Raw genomic sequence first — 17,517 nt, forward strand, 5'->3', positions numbered from 1 at the left:
CTGTTGGAAGAGCATGTGACTCTTGACCTTGTGGGGTTGTGAGTTTGAGCCCCACGCTGGGTGTAGAGATTACCAAAAAATAAATAAACTTTAAAACAACAACAACACCAAGACCCAAAATATAACATTGCATGTCAACTATACAATAATCATAAAAAAGTTTTTTTTAAAGTCTGCATTCAAGGGATGCCTGGGTGGCTCAGTGGGTTAAGCAACTTGCTCAGCGGGGAGCCTGCTTACCCATGTGCCTGCTCCTCCCCCAGCTTGTGCTCCCTCTCTCTCTCTCTCTCTGACAAATAAATAAATAATCTTAAAAAAATTTTTTTTAAGTCAGCATTCAAGCAGAGAGGCTTATCAGGAATGCTTCAAAGAGGGATACCAGAGGTGTGTGGTAGACCCTCATCAAATGAACACATGAGGGCGCCTGGGTGGCTCAGTTGGTTAAGCATCTGCCTTCAGCTCCAGTCACGATCTCAGGGTCCCACAGCGGCTCCCTGCTCAGCAGGGAGTCTGCTTCTCCTCCTGCCCCCCCCCACTCATGCTCACACTCGCGCTCTCTCTCTCAAATAAATACATAAAATCTTAAAAAAAAAGGAATACTTCAAAGAAGAGTCCCATAAAAGACTGGTTTAAGGATCTCTAGGTTTCCTTCCCATTCTGTAGGGATTCCAGAGGGAAATGGAATCCTAGAGTGGTTATGTGACCTATCCAAAGCCCCCTAGGGAGTGAAGACCTGACCCCAAAGCAAGGCTGACTTCTAAATGGACTTCCTGTTTGTGGGAAGGATCTTGAGTGCTCAGCACCTCGGTTCTGCTCCTGTAAAGTGTGTGTGTGTGTGTCGGGGGGGGGGGGTGGGATCAGTCTTTTCTTGGGAGTATGGAATCATCTGCTCTGCCTGTTTCACTTTACATTATTAATGTGTGCCCTTCTTCCTTGCTTGTGTTGAGTGTTCTGTGATTTCAGGCACAAGTGCCAATACTCCCTGGGCAATTGCTATGTTACTGGAGTTCCAGAGGTAGCAGAGTTCCACGTCCCCAAGAAGTATTTATTTGGTAACTTAAGGAAAAGGAGACAAGCTGTCTAGTATTTTCACTTGAAACAGATGTTTCTTAGATTCTATTTGAGAACTCCGGGTTATCCTGAATTAAATTCCTAAAGTACTAACAGTAGTGCCCCAACTCTTATCCTAGTCACAGATACTTTAATGGGTGACAATCTAATGGCCAACTTCAGAAAAGTCATTCTTTTCTCAGTGCTCCAGAGAACGACTTGTTTGTTTTCAACTGGAAAACTCTAACAAAGGAACCAATTATTTTGGGGGGGATTGGTTTCTAGAACATTTACAAAGAAGTGGACATCACCTTTGCCCCCAGTGACACAACTCAAAGATAGAGTTCCTCTTCACTTCTACCCTCCACAGAGTGATCAATTTTTAAATTTCTTTTTTGAAAAGAAAATACATTTACCTGGTTCAGAATCCTAAAGTATACTGTAAGGTCTACAGCTTATTGATCTTTGGGCTCCTCTCAGTGCCTGGCATTTGCCTTGTATACAGTAGGTGCTGAATAAGTTTTTATTGACTGGGTGGATGAATGAGTGTGAATTAAGAAGTTGTGAGAGACAGAGGAAGAAGTTGGCTTAAGATGGGACAGGAGACATTGTGCCTGAGATGCATGGACTTCAAGGGAGCCCAGATAGAACTCCCAGGCCAGTTGCAAATTTGACCATGACTTTATCCAAAGATCTGCACTAAAAGCAGTGACATCAGGGGCACCTGACTGGCTCTGTTGGAAGAGCTTGCGACTCTTGATCTTTGGGTTCGTGAGTTCGAGCTCCATGTTGGGTATAGAGATTATGTCAATAAATAAAAACTGAAAACAAAAAATCTTAAAAGAATAAAAAAGCAGCAGCATCAGACTCTTGAGTTAAGCATTACTTAAAGACTATGTGCTCCCCCCCCCAAAAAAAGATTATGTACCAGCCTGAGTCTTTTGGTTGTAAGCAATAAAAACTAATTCTGGTTGACTGAAGCAAAAAAAGGAATTTATCAAAACAGTATTGAGCTCAAAGAATCAATAGACAGGCTGGAGAAGCAGGCTGGGAATACAGGCAGGCGTGAAGGGAGGCTGGGGGGCCGGACCCACAGAGGAAACACACCGCAGGAAGAACACTGCTGGCGGACACTGGCAACACATGGAGGATGGGGGTCCTAGTTGCACCAGCTGCCACCACATGCCGCGTGCTTCCGATCCCGGGGTAAGTTTTGCACGTTGCCTGCTTCTCTGGGCTCCTATCTCCTGAATCACGATCCAGGTGGGATTGACTGAGTTCCAAGTAGTCAGTGATCAGGGAAAACTGATACATGTGCCTTTTGGCTTCCATGAGTGAGATGCAGGCCCGCCTCACACAGTGGACTGTATTCCAAACTTATAAAGGCAATTTAGAGGCTGAGCAATCAGGAAAATGATAACTACCCACTATGTAGTTGTCTACTAATCATTTGTAGGCCCCAAACAGAAAGAATTAAAGAGCAGAATCTGTATAAAGTGCTGTATAATACAGCATCTGAGCTGAACTCTCAAAACCAGAAGAGGTAGCTATTATACTTGTTACTCAACCTTCTATTTTTAAAAATTTTTTTTAGACTAAGCTCTATGCCCAACATGGGGTTTGAATTTTCAACCCTGAGAGCAACAGTCGCATACCCTACTGACCAAGCCTGCCAGGCGCCCCTTACCCAACCTTTTAAAATTTCAGCTACTCAGAGAACTTCTTTACGGCGCCAGTATTTTCTTCCCAAGCCTTTCCTTTTCTTTCTCTCTGGAATCACTTATAATTGCACAGTTGAGCAAAGAAAGGTTGAAAAGAATTAAATTTGTGCCATATTTGTACTTAGCAGCACAATAACGGCAGTGCCATGAGCCTAATAAATGCGATTTGGTTTACCTTTCTTTTCTTTCTTTCTTTCTTTCTTTTTTTTTTTTTTAAGGGAGGGAGGCGGGGGAGGGGCAGAGGGAGAGAGACAGAACCTTAAGCAGACTCCATGCTGGGCGTGGAGTCCAACACAGGCTCCATCTCACAACCCTGAGACCATGACCTGAGCCAAAATCAAGAGTCAGATGCTTAATCGAGCTGCCCAGGAGCCCCCCAATTTGCTTTTCTGATAAGTTTTTTTTAAAAACTACTTACCTCTTTTAGAGAGTCAGTCTTAAGATCATACCTATTTTTTCATTCAACTTTATGAAATCTACCCATCTGATTTCTACAGTAATAATAAAAATAGGTGCCCCTTACTGAATGCCTAATACATGTCAGAAATTTCTCACAGATGATCTCTAATCCTGACAATCACCCCATGTGATAGATATTATTTGCATTTTATAGTTGCAGAAACTGAGGCTCAGAGAGATTAAGTAACCCATGCAAGGTTACATGGCTCATAGATCACAAGTCTATAGCCAAGTCTACCACTATACCATTCTGTCTCTCACATGGTTGCTTTCTCCAAAGTTTCTCATCACCATTCAAAAAAAAGTTCTACTGGGGCACCTGGTGGCCCAGTCAGTTAAGGGTCTCACTTCAGCTCAGGTCATGATCTCAGAGTGCTGGGATGGAGCCCTGAGTGGAGCCCCCAGTCAGGCTCCCTGCTCAGCGGGGAGTCTGCTTCTCCCTCTCTGCCCCTCCCCCCACTTGTGCTCACTCGCTCTCTCAAATAAATAAAAAAAAACAAAATCTATTTTAAAAATTCTACTAAGTCTGAATGTCATTATTTATTTTGTCTTCGAAGATACTAAATCATCAGAAAGACAAGTCAAGAAGTTGTTAGTTGCTGTGTCTTTAGCAGAATTAACCTTTATCGCATTAACAGGCTAGTTTAATAACCTCGTTACTAATGTATAAAAAATTTTATAACAAGAGTGTCTGCTTTATTGAGCCCATATTATAAGCCAGTTACTATGCTAGTTAGCTCTAAAAGATAAGTTCACCATGCTCTGTCAATGAGAAACCTGGGATTTTCAGAGACAGAAACTCGCCACGGTCCTTGCTGCAAGGAAGGGGCAGAACTGGGACTGCTGGCCTCCTTCCGTCGTCCAGCATGTCACACCATCTCTGGGCCAGTTCTATCGTTTGTACTGAGCAACACCACTTAGCATCTCTTCTGTTTCTTTCTCTTCCTGGTTTCCAGTGGCTCCCACCTGTGTTTCTGGCTTGTCACAGGCATCATCACCCTTCTTTAAGACAGGACTATTTTCTCTTCCCTTCCAGGTTTCCCAGCTCCCTTTTCCCCCAGACAAGGCCACAGCCTTCTCACACAGACGCAGCCCTGAGCTCTGCAACAGTCCTGTTCTTAATCTGTAGAAAGATGTGGAAACTTAGCTTCGAAGTTTAGGAGATACCCTCTCGTCTACTTTGCTGGAATTCCATCATAAAATAAATGCCTCAGTTCTAGAAATTGACCTTAACACATTACCATCATGATTTTTTAGCCTGGTTTCAGGAAATTTGTTTTGCTTTTACTATACCACACTCCTTGTATCAGTCAGTAGTCCTTTGGTTCCAGTGCCAGAAGTCACAATTCATCTAGAAATTATAATGTCCATTAGAAGACAAGACCATCTCTGCCCAAGTGTCTCTTCAAGAGAACAAGCCCTCCAAAACCTCTCCAGCAGACCTTTCCTCCTATCTCATTGAGTAGAACAGCATGTCCATACCAAAGCATACCTAAACCAGTCACTGACTGGCTTAGATGGACCAGGACCCAACACGGGGCCAGCCCCCCTCAGGATACATAGTCATGTATCCTGAACAAAATTGGAGACTTTTGGGGAAGGGGAAGGACAAGGTGGAATGCTGTTGGCTAGGCAGCCAAAAGTGTCTGCCACAGGAGGGAGTGGGCAATCTACAGGGAAGATGGGGAGCCAAAGATAAGATGACCCTTCTTGCTGAGTCTTTAAAGAGAGAATCCCTACCAAGCAGATAGGCATCAAAAGTTATGCCAGGTAGAAAGGACTGCATAACATGTGCATAGCATGCACATCAATACGCAACTCCCTTGCGTTTTTAGAAAATGCAATCACTTCATTATAGCCGGATTGAATGCTATATGTTGGGCGGTGCTGTGACAGCTGTTGGCAAGCACCACATTTGGAAAGGCACGTAGGCCATGCTAAGGAATTTAAACTATTTCTGTAGGCAATGGGGAAGTCACTGAGGAATGGGGACCGTGTGATATTATTTGAATTTTAAAATGTTTTTAAAATGGTGTCAGCCTTCAAAAGTGTGGGAGTTCAGGCTCAGCTGAAAGTTAGAAACCAGACCCTGATAGAGCACCAAGTTGCAGAACAATATAAGGCTGAAGGCTCGGAGACTAGTTAGAAAGTTGTAGTATTCAGCCAGGGGAGAGATAAAAAGCCCTCAGGTTGAAGATGCAGTAATAGCGAAGTAGAAGAGGAAAGGATAAGAATAAAATGTTGAAGGGATATCTGATGACCTACAGGATGTAAGGGGATGGAGGGCCTCGGCCAACTTGGAGGTTTTTGTCTTGGGCCACTAGATGCATGGTGGGATCTTCACTAAAGAAAGAGCATTCTAGAGAAGGAACATGTTTGGGGCAAAGGTTTGGGGGAAAGTAATGAGAGCACTTTTAAACTAGCTGAGACCTGGAGCAGATCCAAATGAAGGTGTCCGGTGGGGAGACGGATGTAAGTAAGGTTCTGGGAGAGGGAAGTTGGGACGGGTAACCCAGATTTGGAAGTCACTGGCAAAACTGTTTTACATGAAGCTATAAGAGTGAATGAGGTTGGCCTGGGAAAACAGGAGGGACATGAAGAGAAGAAGGCCAAGGAAAAAGACTTGTGAGCACAAGCAAGGGGCCGGCAAAGGAAGGGGAGCTGGCCAAAAAGACGGGGCAGGGGCAGTGAGAGTGGGGAGGTGAGCCGGCCTCTTATTAAACTTCCTTGTGAACAGCTTCTTTCGACTCTTGTGCTTCAGTCTGGCCCCACCCCACTAAGTCAAACCGCAGGTCAAATATTTGGCTAGTACCCTTTCATTCAGGTACTGTTTGAATTATTTTAATATCTGATTTTTATTTATTGGTTCCTAGTAGGAAGTCCCCTTGGTCAGTGCGATGCTTTCCTGGAAACTTCATGAGAAAAAAAAAGTCTGGTGAGAAAGGGAAAGTCCTTCTCCTGTGATGTGATTTCCTGCCCTGGAACACAGCCTCAGGGCTTGTTGCTGTACATTTAAGGATCTGCGATTGTGTGCACAAGTGTATAAATGACTTGTAAGACTGACTGTAAGTTGATAAAACCTTTGTGACTCAGCAACTTCACTTCTGTTCATTTATCTTATAGAAATCCACACAGAAGAGTGCCTGGGTGGCTCAGATGGTTAAGCATCTGCCTTCAGCTCGGGTCATGATCCCGGGGTCCTGGGATTGAGTCCCGCATCGGGCTCCCTGCTTCTTGGGAGCCTGCTTCTCCCTCTGCCTCTCTCTCTCTCTCTCTGTCTCTCATGAATAAATAAATAGAATCTTAAAAAAAAATCCATACACAAGTGCACAAAGACACATGCATAAGATTGTTTATTGTGACTTTTTAAAAAATCAAAGTAAAGAGCTAGAAATAGCCCAAATAATTGTCAGAGGAGATAGTTAAATAAGTTCCACTGTGTCTACACCGTGGACTACCATGCAGCCAAGAAAAAGAATAAGGTTTATCTATAGGCACAGGTATGTAAAGATGTCCATGTTACAGATATTGTTATAGATGTTGTATATGAACTGGAAAAAGAAACAGGTTTCAGAGCCATATGCTTAACATGTACATAGGTAAATCTATATAATGCATATATATAACCCATTAGTCATTCGACAGATACTTTTGAGTCAGGCACTATTCTGGGGATTCATTAGTGAACAAGACAGAAAAAGTTCCTGTCTCAGGGAATGAATGTTCTACTGAAGTTAAGTCAAAAAGAGTAAAACAATAAATATATAGATTTACACACTAATAAGTGCTATGAAGAAAAATAAAGTAGGTTATAGACCTGAAGAGTCGCGGGGTATGGTGAGGAGATGTGGGTAAGGGGTTATTTTAAATAATTTAGTCAAGAAGAGTGTTTCTCAGGAGAGAACATCTTAGCCGTGATCTGAATGAAGTATGGGAGTGTACTAGAGTTCTCCAGAGAAACAGAACCAACAAGGATGTGTGTATGTGTGTGGAGACAGTGGGAGAGAGAGAGAGAGAGATTTATTTTAAGGAATTGACTTATGTGATTGTGGAAGCTTAGTAAGTCTAAAATCTGTAGGGTAGGTCAGGTCACAAGCTGGGGACCCAGGGAAGAGTTGCAGTTTGAGACTGAAGGCTGTCCTGGCAGAATTCCTTCTTGCTTGGGGGAGATCAGTCTTTGTTCTGGTAAGGCCTTTGGTTCTTTGGATGAGGCCCACCTACGTTGTGGAAGGTATTCTGCTTTACTCAAAGTTCACCCATTTAAATGTTAATCTTATCCAAAAAACACCTTCACAGAAATATTCAGAATAACACAACGTTTGACTAAATCTCTGGGCACCATGGCCCAGCTGAATTGGCACCTAAAATTAACCAACACAAGTCCATCCCTTGTCAACTTGGCACCCATCTGCATCTCCTTAAACCATACTGAGTCTCTGAATACACAATAACAAGGTCATACTTCCATCTAACAGGACACAACTATCTTGTGTACAAAATGAAAACATACTCTCTAGAAGAGGATCCAAAGTTAATAAAATGCAGTGTTTGATCTTGTTCAGAAAACACCATAGGTTCGCTCAAACTCTTGACACTTGCCTAGCCCCTCAAATGTTATTCTAAGTTACCTGATTCCAGCCCTTTCCTGGGCATTTTACGTTTAATTGTTCAGATTCCGCTGGGTAATTCTGGTCATGCATTATGCTAGGCTACGGAAGTCGGCTAAGTAATAGAAAATGACTATGTCCACAAGGTGGCAGTATTGTATAAGTATTGAAAACCATGACGCAGCATGGGCTCTTGAACATCCCCTTCTGTGGCATATTCTGTGATCTATTAAGTGAATGTCTGTTTTTATATCTTCACTTAATCTTGAAATAAATGAGCAGTTTCCTTCCCAGGGTGTTTTACAGTTCTGAGATGCATGGACTGGAGAAATAAAAAAGCAGGGTTTTTTGGAATCAGAAAAGTCTGAGTTCAAGTGCAACATGCACCCCTGGCTTATTTAATGCACTTGGGCAAGTTAACTGAGAGCTCAGATTTACAAATCTGCCTCAGCTGCCCTATCTAAAAATTCAGAACAATTGGGGGCAACTGACTGGCAGAGTCGGTAGAGCATGCGACTCTTGATCTCGGGGTCCTTAGTTCAAGCCCCATGCTGGGTGAGAGCTTATTTTTAAAAAAATGTAAAACAATGAAGGGGCGCCTAGGTGGCTCAGTTGGTCAAGCGTCTGACTCTTGTTATCGGCTCAGGTCCTGATCTCAGGGTCATGATCTCCAGGGTCATGTGATTGAGCCTTGTATCAGGCTCCATGCCTCACAGGGAGTCAGTCTGCTTGAGATTCTCTCTCTCCCTCTCCCTCTGCCCCTCCACCCCCTCAAATAAATAAATCTTTTTTTAAAATAAAACAATAAAATTACTTCCTCCATGAAATCTTTTTTATGACATAAGATAATATAGGTAAGAATACTACTATATAAAATGCCATATAAATGTTAAAAGTAATTATTATCTTAGCATTGGAAAAATCAATCAGGGTAGATGTCATCTGAAAACTCAGTATCTTCAAGTTGATTCAAAGACAGGTTCTGAGGCCTTTAGATTAGCCTCGAATATTTCATTTCTGTTTCCTGTGACACATCTTAGCCTGCCGTGACCTTGTCAAAAGTAATCATCTACATAAAGAGATCAGTTGTGGTACTGTCGTAGTTATTACACTTCTCTTATTTTTGGCTTTGGACAAGAATTGTGACGTTCCTGTTTCAGCTGACAGCCTATCTCCTTCCACCGGGAAGGTTAGCAAAAGTCACCTCTGGCTTGAATTACCTAATAATAACAGCAGCAGGGTATATTTGTATGAGGTTTATGGCTTAAACGAAGTGCTTCTACATATCCTATTTCAACTAGGGCAGAAGCTATGGCAGTCAATGATACAGTGTGAGACAAGAGAATATAGGCTAAGAAGGTCAATACGATTTGAAATTTTAAGCGGCAAAAGAAAATATAAAAATAATTGAGTCTGGGGGCACCTGGCAGCAAAAGAAAATATAAAAATAATTGAGTCTGGGGCACCTGGCTGGCTCAGTCAAAAGAGCATGTGGCACTTGATTCTTGGGGTCGTGAGTTCAAGCCCCATGTTGGATGTAGAGATTACTTAAATAAACTATATATATATATGTACATATATGTATATGTACATACATATTTAGATATGTAGATATATATCTATATATATCTATATATCTCATGTAGGTTAAAAGGAACCAAAAGGTAAGTAGAAAGGATGTATGTATATCATTCGCCTAGCATAGAGAACACAGAAAAGAAACAGTCATGGGAGTTCAGATCAGGTTCAGGGTGCAACAGGAATTAAGGAGAGGCTGGAAAGTCTGGTAGATAGCTAAGATTTAAATAAGTCAATTGGCTTAAGAATCTGAAAGGGAAAGAGGCAGAAGAAATTCACACAGGAATTAGGCAGGAATAAACTGTTGTTTAAGAGGGATGGCTGATGGGGACTGAAGGATGGAGTTAATAACTGAAATCAGGTAGCCACAGGATCAAGGAACCAGCTAGAGAGCCAGGGACTACCGGGCATGGAGGAGATGGGTGTCAGTCTTCAAAAGTGTGGGAGTTCCGGCTCAGCTGAAAGTCAGAAACCAGACCCTGATAGAGCACCCAGTTGCAGAACTTCAACACTGAGAGGTCAACTGAGCTGCTGATGGGCTGGGCCCACCTGCTGGAGGGATGATTGCAGCCAAATGTGGGTCTACGGAGGTAGACCTATTGCTAATTGCTGCCGATTCAGATGCAGAGCAGGCTCTGGGTTTTGGACCAGACATGCTAACTGTGAAAGTGAACTGGCACTCATCATAGAACAGGGGTTTGATTGTGGGGAGTTCTCAAAGACTGGTGGTGTTGGGTAAATCACCAGAGCTTCACCTTCCTCACACACAAGATAAAAGTAACAATAGATGCTCTGATACAGGTCATGAAAAGCAAAAGTTAGTGCATCACAAAATACTTTATAAACTGTAATGGGCTATATAAATACAATTTGACTTCCTTTGCCCTACAATCCAGAGTTCTTTTTTTGTCCAATCAGGCCTCTGGCTCTGCTCACTGCAGGAAGTCTTTTTGTGGCCTTGGGCTGGGCCAGGATCAAATGGAGCAGCTATGCTATTTTCTATGATCAGTATCAGTACTTCCTGGCATTAGCATGGAGAGTTGAGAGTTAACAGGATGTGTTTTAGGACCCACTCTCCTCAGGAATGGCAACTCAAGCATCTTCCACATTTAGTCTCACAAAGGAGAGTAGATTACTATAGTGAGTAATAATGAGTCACTGGGAGCACAGTTTCATGCCCTTGCCAATGAACAATGCAGAGGAAGAGAGCAGGGGCTGAGAAAAGGAAGGGACATAGAAATGGCAGAAACTCCAAAACACAAAATTCTTCCAAATAAAAATAGCCAACACAAATATCCCCAAATGTGACAGCACATTTCCAGGAATTAATGGCTTGTGTGATTAAAAGAGAAATTTTGAAATTAATTTGATTACGAAAATATTGCCAGGTCAGACCCACTGGACCAGAATGAGATAGCTCGGGTGGAATGGGGAACTTGGGGGAAACTCAGGCATTTCATCTCTTCAAGTCCTGCCCTTAGTATGGTTTCCAATGAGTACAGGGAACATCAGTGATTTGAACTTCCTCCCTGTCAGGACATATCCCTGGCATTTAAATAAGACACTGCAGAATGTTCTTTGCAGACAAATGAGTTACAGCCTCAGGCATTATTTCAAAGCAACTAGGGGAGGAAGGGGTGGTGCCAGTGGAAACAGTATTTTAAGAAGACAGGAAACAAGCTTTGCTTGATTTTCACTGTTGAATCTCATTCCTTGCCAAGAATAAGACTGTGTTGAAGAGTAAAATCATTTCATGATTTCCTTCTATGAGAATGTGAAATAAGGATTTTTTTAGGCCAAACAAGCAAAACCCAACACCTAACAGAGGTCATTTCACTGAGGCCCTTCCCCCACCACTAGGGAGCGCTATTCCTAAAACTAAGATTCAATTCTTGCCTTTCTTAAATACTTTAGAAGATTATTTCCCAGTCTCTGATTTGGGAGCCTCCTCTAATTTCCAACCATGTATCTATTGCTGTTTCACTGTTAGAGAATCTGATTTTCCTGACAAGTGTTAAGGAGCACAGGTAAGGACCTACCCATCCAAATTTTATGTATTATCTGAATTTTAAGAAGCTGTAAACGAAAAAGAGCATGCACATTTCCTTCTCTTTCAAAATATAGGAGTCATTTTCAGTAAATAGCACAATATATTTAAAGCTAGAAGGAACCCTAGAATCTGACTTTTCTTTAAAAGATTATAACATTGAAGCCTAGGAAAATATTTAAGGTAGAGTTACAACTAAAATTCAGATTTCTCTGACTACATAGGTCAGGATACGTTTCCTGATATCATTTAACCTAGTCCTTAAACAACCTACTTTTGTTTCTCCTCTCCCATTTTTTTAAGAATAAAATTATTTTCCGTTACTCTGTTATTGTTTCCATGGGCTTTTGCTTAAAGTTAGGGAAACTTCCAGGTCTTCTACTACTCTAAAGGTAGATGGCAATGATTTACACAGGTGAAGAAGGACACATTCTCATTTAACCAAGTACACTGAAATGCCTAATTTAAGCATTTAAAAGATTTCTGTAGTAAATTCCAGGTTAATCTAAGTTTTAGAACACTGATGAGAGCAGTGTTGGGGAATTCTTCCCCATCTCTAAAACCTCGCACACTTATTTTTGTGGGAATACTTGAGCTCACGCAAAATATGGGAGATGTGAAAACATACGAGATTATTCTGGTTTTCCGATTTCGTTAACTGCAGTCTTGATTTTGAGAGGCCTTTGACCTCATTCTCTCTTACTAGAAACTAATCTTCCCTCTCTTCAACTAAATCTAAATATCTGTAGAATAGAATTGCTTCACTAATGGCCAAAAAATGTGTCTTGTTAGCTGTGTCCATAATAGGGCCACGTTCAATTGTATAAACACATCCTTGTACCCCACAGACTTGAATTCTTGAGATTTTTGAAATGGATGGGGAAAGAATTAGAGAGCTGCAAAGAAAAGGTATCTCCTAATTAAATTTATTAGGTTTTACAACAACAGGTGGTCAGAAAAGAAAACCTAACAACCTCTTTCAAGGATAGACTGAAAAAATAAAGATTTAAATTTGTAAAGATAAATATAAGAAATGAGAGGATAGCTCACGATTATGGGTTTAACCATCACAAACTGTACCAAAACAGAAGATTTTATGATGCAAGGGGTTTTAAGACTCATAGCATTTCTAGAAATATATCGTAACCAATTAATTTTGTTTGTGAGCAAAGATTTAGCTACACAAATATTCATTAAGCATTGTTTATACCGGGAAAAGTTTGGAAATAACCAGAATACTCAATTGGGATTGGTTAAATGTTGGTCCATCAAAACAATACATACTTACAGGTTTACATTTAAAATGATTCTTTGGGGCCCCTGGGTGGCTCAGGCATTAAGCGTCTGCCTTCGGCTGGGGTCATGATCCCAGGGTCCTGGGATCGAGACCCACGTCGGGCTCCCTGCTCTGCGGGAAGTCTCCTTCTCCCTCTCCCACTCCCCCTGCTTGTGTTCCCTTTCTCGCTGTGTCTTTCTCTGTCAAATAAATAAAGTCTTTAAATAAAAAAAATAAAAATAAATAAATAAAAAGGATTCTTTGGGGGGAAACTGGGTGGCTCAGTGGGTTAGGTGTCCAGATTCTTTATCTCAGGGTTGTGAGTTCAAGCCCTATGTTGGACTCCACCCTGGGCATGGAGCCTACTTAAAAAATAATAAATAAATAAATAAATAAATAAATTTTAAAAAATGATTCTTTGGAAGATTATTTAGTTATATGTGTTAAAAAACAAAATTCAACCCAGTAAATTTGAAGATCTAATTGGCTTTATTAAATGACTCATGAATTGTGCAGCATCTCATCTACGAAGCAGAGGGCAGCTCTGAGCAGTTGCACAAAAGAAGGCTTTTATAGGAACGAGGGTGGGGCAAGAAAATTACAAGCAAAAGAAAAGATTGTTTCAGGAGGTATCACCTTCCCTTAGAGGGTAGTGCGAAGGGTCTTATTATACAGATTACCTCATGGTCCTTTGGGAGATAGAGGAGGTCCAAGAGACAGCTTATCTCCTTGGTGCTGGTCATAAAATTTCTGACTGACAGGTTAAGACTTACATTTCTGAGGGAGGTTGAAATTACAATTAGATTAGGTATTAAGCCCTGGTCTACTGACTTGGTGACTTAACTCAAGAGAGGCTATTTTGGGCCTGCAGTTTTCCTTTTAACCTATGGAAATGTGTCCAACAAATTATCGTTAATTGGAAAAAAAAACAGGTCTCAAAACTGAATGTGCATTATGACTACTTGTAAATTTTAAGGAATAAAATTAAATATATGTATACACATATTTGATAGATATATATACATCTAACACACACATACAATATGCATAGAAAAGGACTGGGTATTTATACAAAGCAAAATGTTAATATTTGGTTATTATTTTGTTTTCTTTTTTTTCTGATTTATCTAAATTTTCTAAATGTTTCAAATGAATATTTGTCACTTATTAAAGTTTTCTTTTGGGTGCCTGGGTGGCTCAGTCAGTTAAGCATCTGCCTTTGGCTCCAGTCATGATCCCAGGATCTTGGGATCAAGTCCCACATCGGGACTGCTCAGCAGGGAGCCTGCTTCTCCCTCTGCCCCTCCCCTGGCCTGTGCACTCTCTCTCTCTCTCTCTCAAGTAAATAAATAAAATCTTTTTAAAAAATAAAGTTTTTAAAATTTATTTATTTAGAGAGCACATGTAGGGGTAGGCCTGATGCAGGGCTGATCTTATGAACCTGAGATCATGACCTGACCTGAAACCGAGAGCCAGAGGTTTAACCAACTGAGCCACCCAGATGCCCCAAACATTCGTCACTTATAAGAAAAAGAACAGTAAACGTTTTATATGTATATATGATTATTAAAAGGTCATTGGGTAGGGGCAACTGGGTGGCTCAGTTGTTAAGTGTCTGCCTTCGGCTCAGGTCATGATCCCGGGTCCTGGGATGGAGCCCTGCATCAGGCTCCCTGCTCCATGGGAAGCCTGCTTCTCCCTTTCCCACTCCCGCTGCTTGTGTCCCTGTTCTCACTGTGTCTGTCTCTGTCAAATAAATAAATAAAATCTTAAAAAAAAAGATTTTTAAATAAAATCTTAAAAAAAAGATGTTTAAATAAAATCTTTAAAAAAAGATGTTTAAATACAATCTTTAAAAAAAGATGTTTAAATACAATCTTTTAAAAAAAGACTTTTAAATACAATCTTTAAAAAAATATTTTTAAATACAATCTTTTAAAAAAAGATTTTTATTTATTTGACAGAGAGAGACACAGTGAGAGCGGGAACACAAGCAGGTGGAGTGGGAGAGGGAGAGGCAGGCTTCCCGCGGAGCAGGGAGCCTGATGCAGGGCTCTATCCCAGGACCCCGGGATCATGACCTGAGCCGAAGGCAGACACTTAATGACTGAGCCACCCAGGTGCCCCAGTAAATAAAAATCTTAAAAAAAAAAAGTCATTGGGTAGCATACAATGGAACTTATCAATCTTCAGGATCTTGAAGCTACATGGGTGAAAAGCATAAATAAGTTCAAAGAATGAAATTAACTGAAATAAATTTATGGCTAATGACTCCATCAAAAGTAAAAAGTGTTCACAGAATGTCTCAAATGTGGTTGAAGTAGCTATCGTAGGTAGCTATCACAGACAGCTACTTCATAGGTATCATAAGTGCAGCAACCCACTTTTACAAAACCTCATGAACAATTCTATCATAAGTGCAGCAACCCACTTTTACAAAACCTCACGAACAATTCCGAGGGAGAAAAGAAGAACTGAGACAAGAAAGGGACACAAAATTTGCTGTCATTGTCAAAGACTGGAAAAGACACTAAATGGGCTATCACTCTGATCCAACAGGACATTTCTGATGGTCTTCTTTTCAATTACTCCACTAACTCACTTATCTGATACTGATAGTGCACAAGACAGTATAACAATTGAACAACACGTAAGACAGTGTTTGACATCTTCTAAGACATTCCATTTTTTCTATTTATTTGTACTAAACAACTCTGAAATGGGCAGACCACCATTGTTTTCATTTTCCTCCTTACAGCATCTGTCTATAGTTGTGCTTGTCTTTATCATTTTACTCAAAATGCACGCTGGTTACCATTGATCTTTCCTTGGGTGAATACTGTGGCTTTACAAAAATGTTTTCAATTCATCTTGACCTCTCTATGAACATAGAAGTAATCACTAGGGCATGATTGTCCCAATTTTCATTCTGCTCCTTTTTCTAATTCCTTTGGTTAGAGGTTGGGGTTCTAGTCCTTTTTTTGCCACTAAGACTGCTGTGATCTTGGACAAGCCTCTTGTGTCCTACAACTGATATGTGTGAAGCCACTCTGTACATTGCAAAGCATTTAAAAATATGATTATTGAAGTAGATGATCTCTAAATTTCCCTCAAGGTCTAAAATTTTTAGTTTATATTTTTGGTTATATTTTTAGGGAATTCATGTGATCCAAGAATTGCATTTTGGCACATTTTAGAAGACTCCTTCCATTACACCAAAGCTCTTGCTGATTCAATAAGTACAGAATGATATTTAATAGTAGCACCAAAAACAGGTAATTCTTCAGTTGCTGAAGTTGAAAATTACCAGAAATGATGCATGATGTCAAGGAAAAGGCTGAGTCATAGTCAACACCTAAAAACTTTATTTTCTATGTTAACCACCCCCTAACTTTTGCCCTTCTAAAATCTGACAAATTTAAATATTTTTTTAAAGATTTTTTTATTTTATTTTATTTATTTGAAAGAGAGAGAGAGAGAGAGAGAGAGAGAGCACAAGAGGGGGTAGGGTGAGAGGGAGAAGCAGACTCCTTGCCGAGCAGGGAGCCCAATGCGGGACTTGATCCCAGGACTCCAGGATCATGACCTGAGCTGAAGGCAGTTGCTTAACCAACTGAGCCACCCAGGTACCCAACAAATTTAAATCTTAAGATGGAAGCAACTGAAATCACATGGTATGCTACTCACACAGCACTTTTTTAAAAAAGATTTTTATTTATTTGACAGGGAGAGACACAGTGAGAGAAGGAACATAAGCAGGGGAGTGGGAGAGGGAGAAGCAGGCTTCTCACGGAGCAGAGAGCCCGATGTGGGGTTCCATCCCAGGACCCTGAGATCATTACCTGAGCCAAAGGCAGGCGCTTAATGACTGAGCCACCCAGGCGCCCCCTCATACAGCATTTTGGAGCATTTTGCTGGATATTGTCAGTGTTGGAATAGTAACTACAACAGGCAGGAAACAAATGAGGAGGCTCATCACATATACACATAAAATCATCATCAAGTCTCAGAGTTGGAAGGACTTCTAAAACTCATTTAGACTGGTGGGTCCCAGCGTGTTTGATTTCAAAAGCTTATAAAAGTTCAAAATAAACAGCAACAACAAAAGAGGGCAAATGTAAAAATGTCAGTTTTTAACTTTGACAAATAAGGATACCAACAAAAGAACAAAACAACCATCTTCCATCAGCACCATTTTATAAAAAAGGTCACTTTAATGACATGTGTAGGACGATAAAAATCTCAGAATAAAGTACAATTTGAAATTAAATAAATGAAGGGGCACGGGGGTGGCTCAGTTGTTAAGCATCTGCCTTCGCCTCAGGCCATGTTCCTAGGGTCCTGGGATCAAGCCCCACATCGAGCTCGCTGCTCATCTGGGAGCCTGCTTCTGCCTCTCTCTGCCTCTCTCTCTGCCTCTCCCTCTGCCCCTCCCTCTGCTTGTACTCTCTGTCAAATAAATAAATAAAATCTCAAAAAAAAGAGAAATTAATGAAGAAAAATGCATTATACTGCTCTTATTTTTCTTTCTTTTTTTTTTTTTAAAGATTTTATTTATTTATTTGAGGGACAGAGAGAATGAGAGAGAAAGCACATGAGATGGGGGGAGGGTCAGAGGGAGAAGCAGACTCCCTGCTGTGCAGGGAGCCCGATGCGAGACTCGATCCAGGGACTCCAGGATCATGACCTGAGCCGAAAGCAGTCGCTTAACCAACTGAGCCACCCAGGCGCCCTACTGCTCTTATTTTTCTAATATCTTTATGGAAAACTGTTAGACTT

The sequence above is a fragment of the Zalophus californianus genome, chromosome 5, assembly GCF_009762305.2.
Source record: "Zalophus californianus isolate mZalCal1 chromosome 5, mZalCal1.pri.v2, whole genome shotgun sequence".
NCBI lineage: Eukaryota > Metazoa > Chordata > Mammalia > Carnivora > Otariidae > Zalophus > Zalophus californianus.